Genomic DNA, 19,755 nt, shown 5'->3' with positions numbered 1-19,755 from the left:
AATTTAAATACACTTCTCTGCGTTCAGTTTTTTTATACACAGCAGTTTCAGAGTAATCTATACAGGCAAATCAATTCACAAATGAAGCATGCTATAATTATGTGTAGTCTTACTCAAACAATGAGAATAATATTGGAAGTACTGAAATAAAGTATTTTAACACTGCAGCCCTCAGTGAAATTATGTGTTATAACAGGTTATATATACAGTATTTGTAAAAGTGTACTCTGAAATCTAGTAAACAATCTGCCGGTAGAAAATGGTGCAAAAAACCCTCAAGTAAATGCCTAAATAACACGGAAAACTATAATACAACTACAATACATTAATTGATACAGTCTAAATACAGCAAATTACTGAAGTTCTAAAACATACACATTATACATTTGTTACGCAGAGAAATATACAACCCTACGCATGTCATATAGGGATGATTCATTCATGATCATCGTAAACATTTTTTCCACAAGTAGAGAAAAACACAAATACAACCCCAAATCAGAAGTTGGGACAGTATGGAATAAAAAGAAAAAAGTATTGATTTACAAATTTATTTTGACTTGTAATGAGTTGCAGACAATACAACAAACATTATTTAATGTGTTCCTTATGTTTTTTTTTTTTTTTTTTTAAGTAGCACAGTAAAGCATTTACCTCTTTGTAATGTTGCCTTTCCTTTTCACAACACTTAAAAGATGTTTAGAGACTGAAGACAGTAAGTGATAAAGTGTTTCAGGTGTAATTGTGTCCCATTCTTCCTGCACACAAGTCATAATGTGTCCAACAGTATCGGGTCTTCGTTGTTGCTTTTTGGGCTTCAAAATACCCAGATTCTCTATTGGAGACAGGTCAAGACTGCAAGCAGGCCAACGCAATCTCACAGCAATTCGTAACTTTTTAATTTAGTGGCTAAATCGTATGAATTCATACAATCTAATTTGTACAATTTAGCATGATTTGCTCATCACCCAATGACGGTTGGGGTTAGGGGTGGGGTTGGGTGCCACGCCTCCTTTTTAAGATCATACATTTTCATACGACTTAACTCGTACGAATTAGCCACTGAACTGACAAAGCGTAAAATAATTTGGTTTCCTCGTCTGGACTAGGCTGGACAGGCCAGTCAAGTACCTGAATCCTCTTCCTCTGCAGCAGGACTCTAATGTGTGCAGAATGTGCTTTTGCATTGTCTTTTTGAAATATGCATGCATGCTCCTGAAAAAGAAGGCAGCATATTGTGCTATAAAATCTCTCTGTACTTTTCAGAATGTTGCATCACAGAAGTGCAAGTTACTTTTGCCCAGGGCACTGACACAATACCATACCATGACAGACTCTGGCTTTTAGATTTGTTGCTAGTAAATGTCTGGATCAGGGTTGTCAAACTGATTTTAGGTCAGGGGCCGCATGGAATAAAATCTGTTCTCAAGTGGGCCGGACCCCAAGGGGGGAGGGGGTGTGGGGGGACGGTACCACGGCTCTTTTTTTAAATGGTACATTTTCATACGACTGAACTCGTACAGAGTAGCCACTAAACTGACAAAGCGTAAAATAGTTAGATTTCCTCATGAGATCAGCTCAGTGTGCAGGGCTTCCCACAGGTTTAAAATATACTCACAGAGGGAGCCGGATTGAAAAACACCTTTTTCCCACAGCACATACATGGTCAACTTCATGTAAGAAACAAAAAATAATCAGATTTTTAACTTGATTTTTATTTATTATGACACTGTTAAACACCTTTTCTTTTCAATGGGTTAAAGTTATTTTAAAAAGGCTGTTGAAATAATACTAATCCACCATTTCATGTGCACCCACTGACAGGTAAAGGGTGCTCTGCTCTCTCTCTCTCTCTCTCTCTCTCTCTCTAAAGTTGCTATATTGGAATGACATTTACAGTATTGTCAAAACATTTTAGATATGTATAAAGAATGTAATGTATTAGCATCATTCAATTATTAAAATATGCAGCAAATGAGAAATAAATATCAGAAAAAATAAAGTTAGACATTTTTGCAAAAATAATTAAAGTAACTACTAGAATAAAAAGTGTAGATTATTTAAATAAGGCAAATTAGTTGTTTAACCATTTCTGATGGTGTAAAAATATTTTGCAGCCATTATAGATGTCATTTTGTTTTCTCCGAGTATAAAGTTTATCCGAGTCGTTTAGTAAATAATTAATCATTTAATGTTTCTCTCACGGCTGTGCGCGCAGTCAGCTGTGAAATAGTGCAAAAACACATACAAATAACGGCAACTTTAGAATGCAAAAGTAAAACCGAAATCTTGGACATTTTAGGAGATTCAGAAACTACGGTCGGATGCATTTTGGCGGAAAAGTCGTGTCTCAGTGGGTCTGCAGAGCACGTGAGAATTTCTGTATGAGTGACAGATCGCGCAAACACAGAACCAGCAGTAGGAAACATGCAGAGCGAGAGAAGATTTTCCACTGGGTAATCGATCGCGAATGTTTACTTTTCTTGGATGGATACAAAAAAAGGTTTGAGGTCTTTCTCTCTGAGATGGCTGTCAAACTGACGCTTATTTAGGCCTCTGGATGGGATGAAATTAAGTTGGCTGTTGCGCCATCCAGTGGACACAATTGGAACAGCAGCATATTTTATTGAAAAATTTTGAGCTTACAGAATCATCTCGCGTTAAATTCATTTGCGGGCCTGATCCAGCCCAGGGGTCGTACGTTTGACACCCCTGCTCTGGATGATCCTTTTCTTCTTTTCTCTGGAGAACACGGTGTCCATTTCTCCCAAACAGTACCTGAAATTCTGATTCATCTGACCAAAGTGCACCTTTCCTCCAAGCCCAAAAAAGTCGACAGTGCTTCTGGACACTGTTAACATAGGTCTTGCTTTTGGAAAAGTACAGTTTTATTTATTTTTACTCACATTGCATCTGAGCCTGAGCACGCTTATGTCATCGATGATGAGCTGTTCAGTACGAAGCGCTCTCGCTCAGCACAGTAAAGATTTCATTAGTTATATAGTTTTAGTCGTTTGATATGCAGTGACACAGTCAAATAATTCAACAGATCAGCCACTTTTGACGCTCATAAACAATCATAAAGTCCTCGTGCTGCAGGAATTAGGAGGTTTGCAGTGGACTTGCAATGAGGGGTTTGTGTCTTTAATAATCTATGACAGTTTGCGTTCACTGAACAGTAAGAATGATTAATAAAAACATACAAAACAGTCCCTTAAAAGTCACGTCTCATCTTCAGTTTTGGGCTTAGGCGCACTTTGCACTCACACTACAAGTGTACTGCGCCAAAGCCCAAGTAAACCGCACTTTGGCATACCTCTTCCAACCAGGCCAGGGCTGGCCAACTGAACCGCACATGAGCCCAATTCAGAACACTCACACTTCTCAAACAATCCGAGAAATGCGCCTGGGCACAGTTCGGATAGCAGAGTGTGAGTTCAAGTCTCTGTTTTAGTCTCTCAAGTTGCGTCCCAAATCGCATACTTATAATCTATTCTAAGCCATTTTGTAGTATTAATAGTGTAAGTAGTGCGTTCACACTGAAAACTCTAAACATAATAATAAGTGCACTTTAATTACCCGGATGATGCACTCATTCAGCCGCTAAAATGAAGTGTGTAATGATGGACACTTCACGCACTCAATGACTTCAAGTTTGCTCATGTAGAGGAAGGAGCAGAGCTATCGGGCGCCCATGTTGGATAACTTTATTTATTTTGGATTGTGAAAGCAAAATTTTCCTACGAGAGTGATTATAGTGTCTCCCGATGGTGTATGTGGTTACACTCATGGCAGGTAATATTTGATAATTCGGTCGTTTATTTCACTGATTTGGCGACCGTCAAACGTCATCAGGGAAACGGTTTAAGTTTCTGCGTTGTAAAAAAAAATATTAGTGTGCCATTTGGGATGACACTACATACATATACTATCCTGTTGAGTTTGTGCTTAAGTACATAGTGCATGAGTGCATAGTGTATAGTGTGCCATTTGGGACACAGCTTCAGTCTCAGTCTCTGCTTATGAGCCAATGATCTGAATCAGGTGTGTTTGGAAAATGTACAGGACATGTCCTACAGGACTGAGAGAAACACTGCCTTAAAGAAACATATTAGTACATAAAGTGTCCTTATATTGCACCTTAAAGTACATATTTGTTCCTAAAAATTATAAAAATATACCTTTTAAAAGAGTACCACCACAGTGAGAGCATTTGTGACCTTTACATCTGAGAGTGCTCTTATTACATTACTACTGTACTCTTTATTGGTCTGTGCTACAAAGATAGACCCTTCTTATATTGGGATGCAAATGATAGGCCATTATAACATTTCCACTGAAGAAATGATAAGAAGACTAAGAAGAAGAACAATGTTAAGATGAGGTCCCACTTACAGTAGGACCTTTGCATTTTATAGCTTGCAAATGGCAGTGGAGAGTCATCCCAAAGATATCTTGACTCTGTAAGTTTAGCGACAATTGACTGCTGAAATATGACAGAATGGTTGTCAGAATATATGGATCATCTGATATGTGCTTCTCTTTTGTCATTCATTGCTCAAAGAAAAAACTCAGTTACATTAGTCGATTAATTTACATATGCATAAGCATACAAACACAGAGAATAAAGGATCAATGGGTCAGTTTAGAGGGAAGTTTTTAGTTCTGTTTCGCTTTGATTGCTGTAAGTATTCTCATTTGTCACTTGTCAAAGTGTCACTTTAGATCAGGGGTGGGCAAACTCGGTCCTGGAGTGCCGGTGTCCTGCATAGTTTAGCTGCAACACTAATCAAACACACCTGAACAAGCTAATCAGTGTCTTCAAGATCACTAGAAACCTATAAGCAGGTGTGTTTGATTAGAGTTGGAGCTAACAATTAAACAAGCAAAAAAGAAATATTGGAGGGAGTATTGTGCATCTATTGGAAAGGAAACACAATTAGGAGAAGTATGGAATATGTTAAAAAAGATGATTGGAGTTTATAAAACTAGAAATATACCAGTAATATCAGGAGAAGGGAAAACGGCTATTACAGAAAAGGAGAAGGCAGAGTTACTAGTTAATACCTTTCAGAAAGCTCATAGTAAAGAAAACCTCAGTGAGAATTATAGAAAGAAAAGAACAGAAATTTTGACTCAACATGAAGACATTTATAATAAAAGACAAAAAGGAGTGGGAGCATTAGATGAGGAGTTTAAAATGTGGGAACTTAAGCAAGTTATGAATAAGATTAAACATACAGCACCTGGACGAGATGGAATTTACTACATTATGCTTAAGCAAGTAAATGATAAAATACTAAAACTTGTATTGGACTTGTATAATAAAATTTGGACAGAAGGGAGATTACCAAGGTCTTGGAAGCATGCTATAATAATACCCATAGCTAAACCAGGGAAAGATGCTTCAATAGCAGAGAATTACAGACCAATTGCTCTTACATCAAACCTGTGCAAACTAATGGAGAAAATGATTGTAAATAGGCTTAATTATATATTTGACATTAAAGAAATTTTAGCACCATATCAATACGGTTTCAGAAAAGGAAGGTCAACATTAGATGCATTAGTTAAATTGGAAACAGAAGTAAAAAAAGCTATAGCAGTTAAAGAGGGATTGGTAGCAATTTATTTTGATATGGAAAAAGCATATGATATGCTCTGGAAAGAGGGATTATTAATTAAAATGAAAACAATTGGAATAGAAGGAAGAATGTTTAATTGGGTATTGAGTTTTTTATTTGATAGAACAATTCAAGTCCAAGTGGGTAGTGAAGTTTCACAAATTGTGAATATAGAAAACGGAACACCACAGGGAAGTGTGATCAGTCCCATACTTTTTAACATTATGATTAATGATATTTTTAAAAATGTTCATCCAGGAATTAATACAGCATTGTACGCAGATGATGGAATAATGTGGAAAAGAGGAAGGAATATTGCATTTAATTTGTATAAAATTCAAGAAGCTATAAATACAGTAGAGAAATGGTCATTAGATTGGGGTTTCAAATTTTCAACATCAAAAACATGTTATCAAATTTTTACAAAGAAGAAAATAACAGTGAATAAACAGCTTACACTATATGGATCATGTTTAGAGAAAGTTGAAAATTTTAAGTATTTAGGATTATGGTTTGATCAAAAGTTAACATGGAAGAATCATATAGATTATATATTAAATAAATGTGGAAAGATATTAAATTTAATGAGAGCAGTGTCAGGACAAGACTGGGGTGCTGACAAACAGTCGTTAAAAGGAATTTATGATGGACTTATGCGATCTAGTATTGACTATGGATGCATTGTATATGAATCAGCATCATCAACATTATTAAAAAAACTAGACATTATGCAAACTAAAGCGTTAAGAATTATTTTAGGGGCAGTTAAAACAACACCTATAGCTGCTCTTCAAATAGAGACATCAGAAACACCACTTTATATAAGAAGACAAAAATTGGCTTTGGCGTACTGGATAAATCTACAGGGACAAAGTGAGAATCATCCTGTAAAAAATGTTTTGAATGATTCCTGGGAACTTATAAATACACAAGGGAAGGGCTTTGCCTGGAAAATCAAAGAATGGGTAAATGAGAATGGTCTAGATATATTAACTTTTTCATCAATAAATGTAATGTCACCAATTCCACCTTGGTTACTTGAACAACCAAAAGTAGATTTAAAATTACATGAAAACAAAAGAGAGATGGAAGAGACTGATAACATAAACACATATGTCAAGAACTACATTATTAATGAATATTACTCATATCTACAAATATATACAGATGGTTCAAAGAGTATGGAATCAGGAAGGACAGGAGTGGCATTCTATGTCCCAGTGCTTGAAGTGAGGAAGTCTGAAAGGATATCAGATGGAACCTCTGTATACACAGCTGAGATGGTTGCAATTTTGATGGCATTAGAGTGGATATATGAAACCAGACCTGATAAAGCTCTAATATGTTCTGATTCAATGGCTGTCTTGATGAGTTTAAAATCAATGGAATCGAAAAGAAATGACATTCTAACAGAAATTATGATCAAGTTTAATAATCTAACACAGATGGGAGTAATAGTTCATTTAATGTGGGTTCCAGCGCATGTCGGTATTCAGGGCAATGAGGAGGCAGATAAAATAGCTAAAGAATCTCTACAACAAAATGAACCAATTAGACACATTTCACTAAGCAGAGCAGAAGGAAAAGGCTTAATCTTAGAAGCTTGTAATAGGAAATGGCAGAAAGTTTGGGAGTCCAATAACACAGTGAGACATTATCATAAGATCCAAAAAACAGTAAAGAAAAGCAAAATATCACATAATCTTAGTCGAAGAGAACAAGTTATTTTAACACGTTTAAGAACAGGACATACATTTTTAAATCAAACATTACACATAATGGGGAAACATGAGACAGGTTTATGCAACACATGTCTAATAGATGAGACAGTAGAACATGTTTTAAAAAGGTGCAAAGCATATAAAAATGAAAGAAGAAACCTTAAAGAGGAATTGCATAGTTTAGGATACCAGGATTTCACAATAAAGGGTTTATTAAAAGATGGTTTAGATTCAGGAAGACAAATAAAGGCAGTAATAAGGTTCATTAAAAATAGTGGATTATACAATAGAATTTAGTAAACCAGTTCAACCTCTTCACACTCCATCACAGTAGGTGGCGATATGCACCTTTAAAGTTGGTTCGCAACTCGCCATAAAACGAAGAAGAAGAAGAAGAAGAAGAGTTGGAGCTAAACTGTGTAGGACACCAGGACCGAGTTTGCCCATCACTGCTTTAGATGAAACTGTCTGCCAAATGATTACATGTAAGGGTAAGTCTTCATCTACGGGCAGTTTTATGCCGTTTGATCATATACTAAAAATATATATATCATTTTGTTAAAATTCCTCTTTCTTTTTTTTAAAAGATACTCTTAAAGGTAAACAATTCTATAGGAAATGGCAGCCTTTTATTGATTATGTTGACCATATTAAGTAGTTCCCTACAAATGTATTTGTAGCTGTATGTATGTGTGTATATGGAAGCTCATATTTAGAGCTTCACGGCAAAGGCTGTCAATGCAGATGTATGTTTCAATTTGCAACAATTTCAAAACCTCTTTGTTCACATTGTCACACATTGGGGGATTGTGTGTAGAATTTTGGGGGGAAAATGAATTTTATACATTTTGGAATAAGGCTGTATCATAAAAACATGTGAAAAAAGTTGAAGTCAGAATTATTAGCATTATTAGAATTATTATTATTTATTTTTCAAATATTTCCCAAATTATGTTTAACAGAGTAAGAAAATGTTCACAGTATGTCTGATAATATTTTTTCTTCTGGAGAGACTTAATTGTTTTATTTTGGCTACAATAAAAGCAGTTTTGAATTTTTTAAACACCATTTTAAGCACAATATTATTAGCCCCTTTAAGCAATTTTTTTCCGACAGTCTACAGAACAAACCGTCATTATACACTGTAAGAAAAAAGGTACAGTGAGGGTACAATTTTGTACCTTTTTTTCTGAGAGTGTAGAATAACTTGCCTAATTACCCTAACCTGCCTAGTTACCCTAATTAACCTAATTAAGCCTTTAAATGTCTCTTTAAGCTGTATAGAAGTGTCTTGAAGAATATCAAGTCAAATAGTATTTACTGTCATCATGGCAAAGATAAAATAAATCAGTTATTAGAGATGAGTTATTAAACTATTGTTTAAAAATGTGTTGAAGAAATCTGCTCTCCGTTAAACAGAAATTGGGGAAAAAATAAAGTATGGGGCTAATAATTCTGACTTCAACTGTATATGTGTGTGTGTGTGTGTGTTGCTTAGTTTTTTTTAATTAATTTATTTATTTGTGTTATTATTATGATTATTAACATTACTATGTTTCTCCTAAAACACAAATTCTTGACTGAAGTAATTAACAGCTGTGTTTTGTTCTTGGTAAGGGCTGTGGGGTTTGTGATTGGATATTTTAAAAATTAATAACATATATTCAAACAAAAATTACTCTGATTGGTCTTCTGGACAATCGTTCTCTGATTCGTCAAGCACTGATCAGATGCTGAATAAAATATGCAGATATCCATTGAGTGTGAATGGTCAAATATTGTGTGTTGTGCTCTATATAGAGTGGACCGAGTTCACAGTAAAACACAGTCTGGACAAGGCGTGTTTTCATTTTAAATTGCTATTGTAAAATTAAAACGCACTAGTGTTAACGGCACCATAGTGATCTTTAATCTGTACACTGCCACTCCTGTACACTGCATTTCCCTGATTGTGTGTGCAATCAATTTTCACTGCAGTTGTCTGTGCTGTAAGTACTGTATGTTTGTGCCATGAATATTATACGGTGCAATACTTTCATCTTTCTAATTTGCACTATTTCTTTCTCAATTTAATGTTTATGTGGAATTTTATTTGTACCTGTTTAGTAAACATTATTTAACCTTGAATTAATTGTTTTTAATTTTAAATAAATAAAATATTCCTGGTGAAATTTATATTGTACCTGGGGTTCAAAAGAATAGGCTTGGACTTGTGTCAAATATCCATTTTACTTTTCAACAGTTTGGAAACATTCATTTGATGGTGAGTCGAAGAGATTATAGTTTTTTTTTTTTTTTTACAGACAATTGAATATATTATATAATAATATATATCAATATAGTAAAATATAATTTAATGCTGTAAATTAATGCTGTATTTTTTGTAAAATCTGTTGTTATTTTTTTTGCTTCATTATCATTTCTGGTTGTGTTTTTGCAATTCTTGTAATGTTCCTGGAGATAGAATATATCTGAATTTGTCTTATTACTTTATGTAATGTTTCAAAGCTTATAATAAAAATAAATAAAAACAAAAGTTAGCCTTGATGTCAATCATCATAATAATTTGTTTGCATTATAATCCATGTGCTTGTTATTAGTGTCTGGTGTTGTGTATTATTTTACATGTTTTTTTCATTAGGATTAAGCTCAATAAATAATAAAACAAATCTGTCTAACGCAATTATTATTTTAAATAATAATAACAATAATAATATAAGATAAACTTTTGGAACTTTAAGTATTGTGTTGTTTTTGAATTTTCCTTTTAAACCGCGAAGAACGCGAACGCGTTTCTGCTGCGCATGCGTCGCAACGGTCTGTGCCCTGCTCCATTCAATCAGCAGAGCCTGTGAAGTAAAAACAACTTTGCTCTTTGCTTGAAATGAGTTCTTCGAAGGGTGTAGGAATTGACCCTCGTGTTTGTCCGTCATTTACTCATTTCTAGAAGACTCCTTTACAAGGTAGTTACGCTGTTTTTGCTAGTTTGGCTTGTTTTTACTACTGGAGTTTATTCCCGATGTGGCCTTCAAGGACGCAAAGAGACCGCTTGGAATTCAAAATGAAAGGTAACGTCAACGCGGTTATTCCATTTTTGTTCATAGCATTATATATTTTTAAATAAGTATTTTTCCTTCTCCTAAAGTCTCTTCTACTTTAATTTAACGTTAGTCCTTATATGTACATTGCACATTTTGAGAGAGAGAGAGAGAGAGAGAGAGAAAGAGAGAGAAATACATTGAGGTAAAGTTGGTTTTATGTTCGCACATTCGTTCATTTAACGGTTTATTGTTTAACGTTACCATGCTAATTTGAATATTTGGTCAGAATTAGTATGCTTTAAAACAGCATTAGCACTATCTTATAGACTGTAAACAATGCTGTACTTTGATAATCATTGGCTGCTTATATGATTTCCTATTTAGACTGTGCAAAGATTACTTTTCTGAAATTAAATTATTAAGGAGAATGTTTGAATATCCGAATATAAAACCAACTTTACCTCTATGAAATACCATTCTTAAATCTGCACACAATACTGCACACAAGTTAGCTGTTTATTTAATAAATGCTGAATTTCGAGTTGGTGAATTGTAAATTCCTAACATTATTTATTGTTTTAAGACATGGTGGCCAGTCATACTGTATTTGCTAACTGGCAATTATTACCAAGTTATTGTTAGTAAATGTGCCTTTTTCCTTGTACAAAATACAAATCAGCAGCTATTTGTACTGATAAGAGCTGAGATATAATGAGAACCTTGATCATAAGATCCTATTTAAAATTTGAATATATATGAGCAATTCTATGCAAATGTCAACTAGGCCATGAAAAAATTAAGTTTTCACCAAAATATGGAAACCATTTCTAAGTTTTTTCTGTAGGCTTTTATTTTACAGTTCCTTAGAAATGCTAAAAATAGTCTCTGTCAATGTTTTATATATAATTTCACACAAGTGGCAAATTCTCATTGGTCACATCCATAACGGAGAGATGTCACATCCATAAAGACACTTTTTCCTCATAAATGCAGAAATGTCAAATAAAGTAAAGTCAATCATTTTTGCTCTATGGAGAGAAATGTTTTATCCTTTTGATTATTATATTTTTTTTGTTTTGTGCAGTTTAATTCACAGAATTTCTGTTGTATACTGCAAACTCGCATACTTTCTTGGTCACATCCATAACGCATGTTTATTTTCTTCATTAAAATACAAAACATGTTTACAGATAGATATTTTCTGGTCCCCTAACTCTGTGGTCAGTTGATTTGGAAAAGACAAGATTTTTTTCCAACTCATTTTACGATCTAATATTTTTTTTAAAATAAACTTATATTACAAATTTATTTAGACGTTAACATTTTACAGTAGTATTCAGCTTAAAGTGTAATGTAAAGGCTTGAATGGGTTAGTTTAGGTAACTAGGTCATTGGAATACAGTTTGTACTGTAGCAATTGAGAATTTTTTTTTTATATAAACAAATACTATTGACCGTAAAATTATTTTAAGAATAACAAACTGGTTTTATCGGTTCAAATAGTTAGGGCAAGAGACTTTCTGTGCAGCTATCCACTGTGTCTGCATTTAGATCTGGGAATTCAAGAGAGAAGTCCTCCACCTCAGCAGACCCCTTCACTACATGCTTCTATGTCATAGTCCATCTTTATTATAAGTGCTCTGTAGGCTTGGGCGGTGTCCAAATTTTGATATCGTCAAACCGCCTCCATATTTTACCCCGGTATCCGGTATTACCGGCGTAATAAAAAAAATTATGACGTAAGGCTCCGACAGCGTCACCAAACTGTTGGCTTGAGCCTAAACCATTCAGAAACTGAATACCTTCTATGAGACCTTAGGCTCGCGGTCAGAAAGAGAAAGAGAGAGAGAGAGAGAGAGAGAGAGAGCGCCAAGCGACGCACAGCATATCTCTCTCTCTCTCTCTCTCTCTCTCTCTCTCTCTTACACAAACACACACACACACATCTCTACCGCGATTTATTCAGAAATTTACTCCCACACCATAAGAAATCTGGCCGGCTCCCGCGGTACTGCAGCGGGAATGCAGAGAGCTGTAATCGGGCCATAAAAATTATACCCGATAGGTCCCGAGTCCGACAGGTACATTTTGATTGACAGCTTTATACAGCCCGAACCGTTTACAGCCCGACATTAATCAAATGTGCTCATGCACACAGCTCTAATGCATTTTTTCAAGAATGAGTCATTTATATGTTTTAACATTATTTATTCGTAACAAACGTAGACTATAGGCCACTTGATAGTTGGAACAAAGAAATAAAATAAGTCCTCTGAAACATCATAACATCTCAACAATCTAAATAGGCCTGGGTACATACACTTAGCTTTTAAATTGGCTATACAAAAAAAAAAAAAAGAAAAGAAATCGTGCTTAACAAATCAAATTAAAATAAACTCTAAATGGTGACGGGTATTTTGGCAATAACGAAATTAAGATAAAGGCTGTGCAAGATTTGTTTCGCCACTTCTCTTCACAATCTGGCATTAAGGCAGCGGTGAAGCTGAATATTAAAATAATAATGCCACCATTAGCCTGTATACTCTGTCTACATTATGATTATATGGTTTAATTAATATTTATTTATAATTGAAAAACCCTTTACTTACCAAGATTAGGCTACGTGTGTTTGTGGAGGAACATTATTAAATCCACTGGCTTTAGCGCAGTCCTGCGCTCACGGGGTCCAGCAGCTGAACACCCTTTCCTGCTGCTACAGGTCGAGATGCAGAGTTCTGATCTGGCTTATTCTGCAAGTTTTTGGTAGGATTGTTTGTTCATCTTCTACCAGTCAGGAACATCCATTTAATTTTCCATGACAGCAGTTTCAGTGTAGCGAGTGGTCTCGTCTTTTTACCTGTCAGCTTGCGGTTTAGGGCTCTACCGTAATACGCAGTGTATGAGCGACCGCCGAAATACCTGCGGCTGGAATGACCGCTCCTTCTGAGCTAGTGACTGGCTTGACCGCCGTCAAAATTAGCTTTTTTTAATACTGCGTCATCATTTGTTTCACCTTTGCAGGGATGGATTTTAATGCAGGAATTTGGATTTTTTCAGGTCTCGTCGGGTTCGGGCAAAGATCTTCAGCTCTAATGCAGACCTCTCGTTCATATTAAACACGTCTCCCTTCTGTTCAGTCGAAACCGTAAATACTGCCAAACTGCAGGACACTTTGAAGCGCGACTCATCACGTCACCTCTCCTCCTCTCCCCCTCTCCTCCTCTCCCCCTCTCCCTCTCCCCCTCCCTCTCCCCCTCTCCCTCTCTCCTCCACATTGTCCCGTGATGAAAACCACACATAAGTTTTTGTAGGCAATAAATAAAGGATATTTAATATTTTATGACGGTATAACGGTATTGAAACTGACACCGTTGCTATTTTTAGATCCCGCGGTATACCATAATACCGTAATACCACCCAAGCCTAGTACTCTGTGGGAACATAAATCCGGGCTACGTATGTGGGATTTTATTTATTTTTTTTTTTGTTAGGGTTTTGAGCAAATATTTATCTATTGTATTCACATTTTTTAGGATAAACTTCTGTAGGGACAAAAGTAAAAAAAAATAAAAATTGGTTTGTTCCTATATCCTGATTAACTCTTACATTTTGATTGACAGGTTGGATAATGGTTGTCCTGATGGTGTGAGTTGTGACTTTGCTTACAACGAGGAGGAGCTTCAGGAATGGAGTGAACAGAGGGATTTTCTGCGCAGAAAACTATGTCAGAACGGATCTTTTAAGGTAGGAGTTATTGCTGGCTGTGATGGGTGAATGTACGATCGGTCTTGTCTATCCTTAAAGGGGTGGTCCAGAATGTCATTTTAAGGGCTTGGTTGTGTTTATAAGATGCAAAGCAATGTGTGCTTATGTTTCACTTGAAGGAAATCGCATGATTTTTTCATATATCTCACTTTGATTATACACAGCTACTCAGCTAACATGAAAACCACTGATATATTTCCTAGTTCCTCTGAAAGGCCCGCCCTTAAGTGACTCTGATTGGTCATCGTCATAATGTGCTGCTATTGGCGGATCGGCTCCAGGTCACGCCCGTAAAAGCACGCGCTTTTCTGCTGTGTAAACATACAGTCAACCTCGCGCCCGCTCTCTAAAATAACATCTGACAAGTGTCTGTAAATAAGGAGTGAAAATGGGGTGCGGCTCCTTTAACAGCGTCTGTGTGTGTGTGGTGTGAACTTTCTTTAGCAAGCGCATGTGCGCTGGACTTTCTTTTTCTCTGATGCTCGGATTAAGTTATTTTCTGTAATATATCGTGACAGAAGAATAAAGCACAAGATATGAGATGCTACCTGTTGAGCCTTGATTAATTATTCTGCTGCGACCACTAGTCAGGTAAGCTAATCTGTATTTTTTTTTAACTCTATGCGTTATGACGTCTTTCATGAGTATCCGGAATATGCAGGTGTAAGTAATATGAATCATCCACATATCTTTTGCGACTTCATTATCTGAGATGTGAAACACATGCAGCTGCCTGAAGACTGTCAGTGCAGCCCCATGCGCACACACATAAGAGACACGAACGTGCTGGTGGAGTGAGTGTGTGTTACAGCAGTTTGGCTGATATGAATTTGTAGCTAAATCATTTGCCCGCAAAGCAGCATTTCGCATTGTTTACATCATTGCTACAGCATACCGTTAACGCTAGACACTGTACATGTCATGATCAATTTTAACAAATAAAAACACTTGTAGCTTACAAATTCTGCTTTGAGGAGATTTTAGCCGAATCCAGCACTGAACTGGGAGAGATTCTGGAGCTGTTTTGTCAAATGATGCTTGCTGATTATTTTATAATTCTCTGGAAGATAATTAATATTGAACTGAAGGCACTTCTGTCTTTGTGTCGTGTCCTTTAAAAGCCCAAATACGGAAACAGACGAAGCTCTGTGGAAACAGCTGTGTTTGGACGTATTTATAGCATCTCTGCTATAACATTACAGTGCTTCTGGCCACGGCCCTTACCTGCATGCACAGTGTGGGATGCGCCAACACAATCTCACGGCAATTCGTAACTTTTTCATTTAGTGGTTAATTCGTATGAATTCGTACGATTTAATTCGTACAATTTAGTACGATTTGCTTATCCCCCAATGACGGTTGGGGTTAGGGGTGGGGTCAGGTGCCACGCCTCCTTTTTAAAATCGTACCATTTCGTACGACTGAACTCGTACGAATTCGTACGAATTAGCCACTAAACTGGCAAAACGTAAAATACTTACGTTTTCTCATGAGATCAGGCTGGATGCGCAGTAAACGAACTTGTGATGTCACAGGGGGCGGAAGTATTTTTTTGTAGTCCCCAAAATTGGTTCATTGTAGGCTTTGCTAAGCTAACTCTGTAAAAACCAAGGTCTCCCTTTGCATTGAACTTAGAACTTTTTACATTCAGAGATGTTGTTTATGTTCACACAGCTACATTACACATCAAGTAAAGTTTAAAATATAAGATCGTAGTGGATCACCCCTTTAATATGTAATAGCAAAGATACAGAAGAAATGTCACACGTATAGATTTGAATGTGGAAATCTGTAAAGGCCTATATGGCCACTCTAGCGAAGGAAGTCTCGTCTTTTAGTAAAGGATTCAATCATTGCTATAGATGTCCTTTTCCTGGGAAGGGGCTCAGTCCATACGTGCCTTCTTTATGACTGTTTCTGTAGCTTAGTTATTATGAACCCTCTGGGGTCGGCAAATGTACTGCTATCTGAGCGAATACTTGTCTCACAAACATGGAAAATATTGCTACATATACGATTTAAAACCTATACTTAAAAAAATAAACAGCTACACTTAAACTAATGTTCTCTGGTTTTGTAATCCGTATGAAATAAATGCGAGGTACAGATGGTCCTGTATGGCCCCATGAATGCCAGCCTCCACCAAATAAACATGTAAACAAAGAGGTCGATGTCATTTTGGGAGGAGAGTTGGAAACAAGTCAGGAACAAGTTGGAAATTACTAAAAGACATTACTTCATAAAACCAATTGGCCAGAATTATAAGTGCCCCTGTTTATTTTTTCCCCAATTTCTGTTAAATGGAGTGAATATTGTTTCAGCACATTTCTAAGCATAATAGTTTTAAAAACTTATTTCTAATACCTGATTTAATTTATCTTTGCCATGATTACAGTAAATTAGGTTAATCAGGTTAGGGTAATTAGGCAAGTTATTGTATAACAATGGTTTGTTCTGTAAACTGTCGGAAAAAACATTTGCCGAAAGGGGCTAATAATTTTTTCCCAAAAATGATTTTTAAAAAATTAAAAACTGCTTTTATTCTTGCCGAAATAAAACAAATAAGACTTTCTCCAAAAGAAAAAATATTATCAGACATACTGTGAACATTGCCTTGCTCTGTTAAAAATAATTTGGGAAATATTTAAAAAAAAAATTGCTTGCATACTTATTATTTTTGGTTTCTATTAAAATAAAATGTTATCATGAATCGACCAAAGAAAATCATGATTGGTGAATCACTACTCAATGATTTAGGAACATATTTTATCTGTTAGTCTATTCTTTCATGCTTTTTTCTACAGATTCATTAGCATAGTGTGCTGGATCTCCTTTATTAATTACCCTAATTAAACAGATAAACCAGGATCCTCCTTTCTCTATATTTCTTAGCTAGAGTTTAGTTAAAAGGATCGTGTTTATAATGTTTTGCAAAAGGAATACATTAGATTCATAATTTACCACACAGGGTAACTGGAAAATGAAGTCAATGTCCACTCCAGTGAAGATAATTAATAAAATACACTTTTATTAATAAAATAAAATCCAATGAAAAGTAGAATAAACATAAGACAATTAACAGAAACAAAATCCTCACTTTATCCTCCGCTGAGAATATAGGGCAACCAACCTCAGTATAGAGAAGTCGGAAAGCGCAAAGCTGATCAGTGTGGCTCAGTTTTTATACTTCCAAAATCAGGTCATGCACATAGATACACCTCATACATCGAGGACTTGACATATTGATTTATGCTCCGGAATACAATTACCCATACACCATTTGGGTTTTACCTATTATATCAAAGCACAGTTTATAAATCACTAAGGACCAACTGTATAATGTGGTCTGATCACTCAGTTTAAATATTTAATAGTCAGCAAAACTTATAGGTCTTGTCTTATGTGAACAAATTTATAGTTGTCCCTTGGTACATTTAAGAACATAAATCAACATACAAACAATTACATGCACATTGTTTAGACAGTTTTAAGCCATTAATGCACTACATGAGGTACCCGCGCCTACGGAGGCTCTGGCTTCAATGGCCAGAGAGTCTCATGTCAAGCCTTATGCGTTCAGGGGAAGGTAAGAGCAGATGAGGGTCAGAGAAAGGTAACAGCTCTCCCCCTCTCGGTTCATTAGTCTTGCGCTCCCTCTTCTGGTCATGTCGTGCTATCTGTTTACACTTGACTGTTTCAGATAAAGTTGAGCTTTGAACTATTGGAATGTCAGAGGACAGGAGAGGTTTGCATTTGTTTTTTTCTTCGTCTCACATTAATAAAGGCATCATTTACTACAACAGCCACTTCTGTTCTTTTGAGATCCAATTTGACAAACATTCAGGTTAAGTGCTAGGACTTTTTTTTTTTTTTTTTTACATATTTTGACAAACTGTTCAAACTGTTGAATGTAATTCTGTTTTTCATGAAGCTTTAAAATTTAATGAATATTAGCTACTAAAATGTTTTTAGGAAACTGAACAGGGGTTATGTTACCATGTTAATTCCTAAAAAACGTCATCCGTGTCGTCCATGTTTATATATTTCAACTATCTCTCAGTACTGTCCTTGTCTAAAATCTTAGGTTTTGGTTAATAATACATTAAACTGTTTTGGTTAATAGTAAAGGAACAGCAATGCATCCATACACCATTTGGGTTTTAGGAATGCATCAAACATTTTTTTTTTTTTACAAATATTATTTAAATTAAAAAAACATGTTTTAAAATATGCCATTTAAGATATCTAGGTCATTTCACAGCTATTGAAGTGAACCTTGTGGTTAGTCCTCTTGTAGATTAATTCACTGAGCTGTATTTTCCTGTGTTATAGATGCATTAGAGTCACACTGATATATATATATATAACAGAAACTCACTTGTAACTGGGATCTGAGGAGATTCCTGGATGTAGGAGGCTGATTATTGGTTCATTAGATATATTTAGTGAACTCCTAATAGTACCCTATGCTGAGAATTTTTTTCTGTTCATCTGGGATCTCAATATAACTACGTTTTTTTAAAGTATTTGTTCAGATATTTCTGAAATCTGTACACAACTTCCAGTAGGCTAGTTCAGAGGGATCGGGTGTTATGCTCCAGTTTGGGTAAACTCCTTCTGGTCTTCTGTGTTCTCTTCAGACAACTTTAGCTATTCAATGATATAAAAATAAATAGTATTGTCTTCTACTGTTGATAATGATATGGATGCAAGTGAGGACTATTTAGCTTTATTCCTTTAATAAATTACATTTTGTCCAGTATTACAATGGAAAGATGGTGTTTGTACAGGTTGACTGTACTCAGACACTGAACTCAACAAAACTGACAGAAGTGATTGATCGATATCATTAATTTTACTGATCTCATAAACAACAAACCCTGATTCTGATCTGCCTAAAATTTACTAAGTTTACATGGACATCAGTAATCGAATGATGTGCTTTAATCTAATAAAGACAATAATAAGACTAAGGGTGCTTTCACACCTGTGAATCGATTCAGTTGTTCCGAAACAGAGATTACAATTGTTACATTGTTGCTCTTTGCTCTTGGAGCGGTTCTGCAAAGTTTATAAACGGACCAAAAGAGCTAAAACAAGTCACGTGCGAGTAAACTCTCCTCACATTGGTCAGAGTGTCAGTTTATTTTGCAGCGTCCTGCTCAGCTGTCAGGAGAGGTGGTGGTTTGGTGGTGATTGACAGGGTGCGCGCGACATGTCTGAGGAGAGATGCGGTGGGGAGGGGTGAGAAGGGTGCGCGACGATGCCTATTTGAGGACCGGGAGGGAGACGCGAGATTACCGGGAGATCATCATTCGTTTGCGGGCATCCGGAGACTCGCGAAACTTCCCGCCCTACTCATAATTCTCTCTTCATATAGCCGTACGCCTATTACATATCCATAAAACACTGTGATATAACCGCGCTCGGATCGGATTGCTTTCTCACTGCAAACAAACCGCTCCAGGGTTCGTTTCAGTCGAGCCGAGACCACCTCATTCAAGCGATCTCGGAGCGATTACTTTGGCGTGGAACAGAGCGCGATTGCCCTGTTCACATATGACAAACGAACCGCGCTAACTGGGCAAATGAGACACGTTCCGA

The 19,755-nt window shown here is 36.0% G+C and overlaps 1 protein-coding gene across 3 annotated transcripts in view; it reads left to right on the top strand.

The window, feature by feature from the left end:
* The first annotated feature begins 10,108 nt into the window (after positions 1–10,108).
* LOC147845417 (interferon-induced very large GTPase 1-like) overlaps positions 10,109–19,755 on the top strand; it is a 47,613-nt gene continuing 37,966 nt past the window's right edge. The window contains exons 1-3 of one of the 3 annotated variants that reach the window (XR_015480178.1): positions 10,143–10,413; positions 14,007–15,388; positions 15,651–15,995. The gene's annotated coding sequence lies outside the window, so the exon portion shown is untranslated. Of the gene's footprint in view, positions 10,414–14,006; positions 15,389–15,650; positions 15,996–19,755 lie in introns of those variants that run through there. The other 2 variants (XM_087243494.1, XM_087243493.1) reach the window with 2 other exon arrangements.

Source organism: Danio rerio, chromosome 3 (assembly GCF_052040795.2).
Source record: "Danio rerio strain M-AB ecotype USA chromosome 3, GRCz13ab, whole genome shotgun sequence".
NCBI lineage: Eukaryota > Metazoa > Chordata > Actinopteri > Cypriniformes > Danionidae > Danio > Danio rerio.
This window is presented reverse-complemented; position numbering and strand designations above follow the sequence as displayed.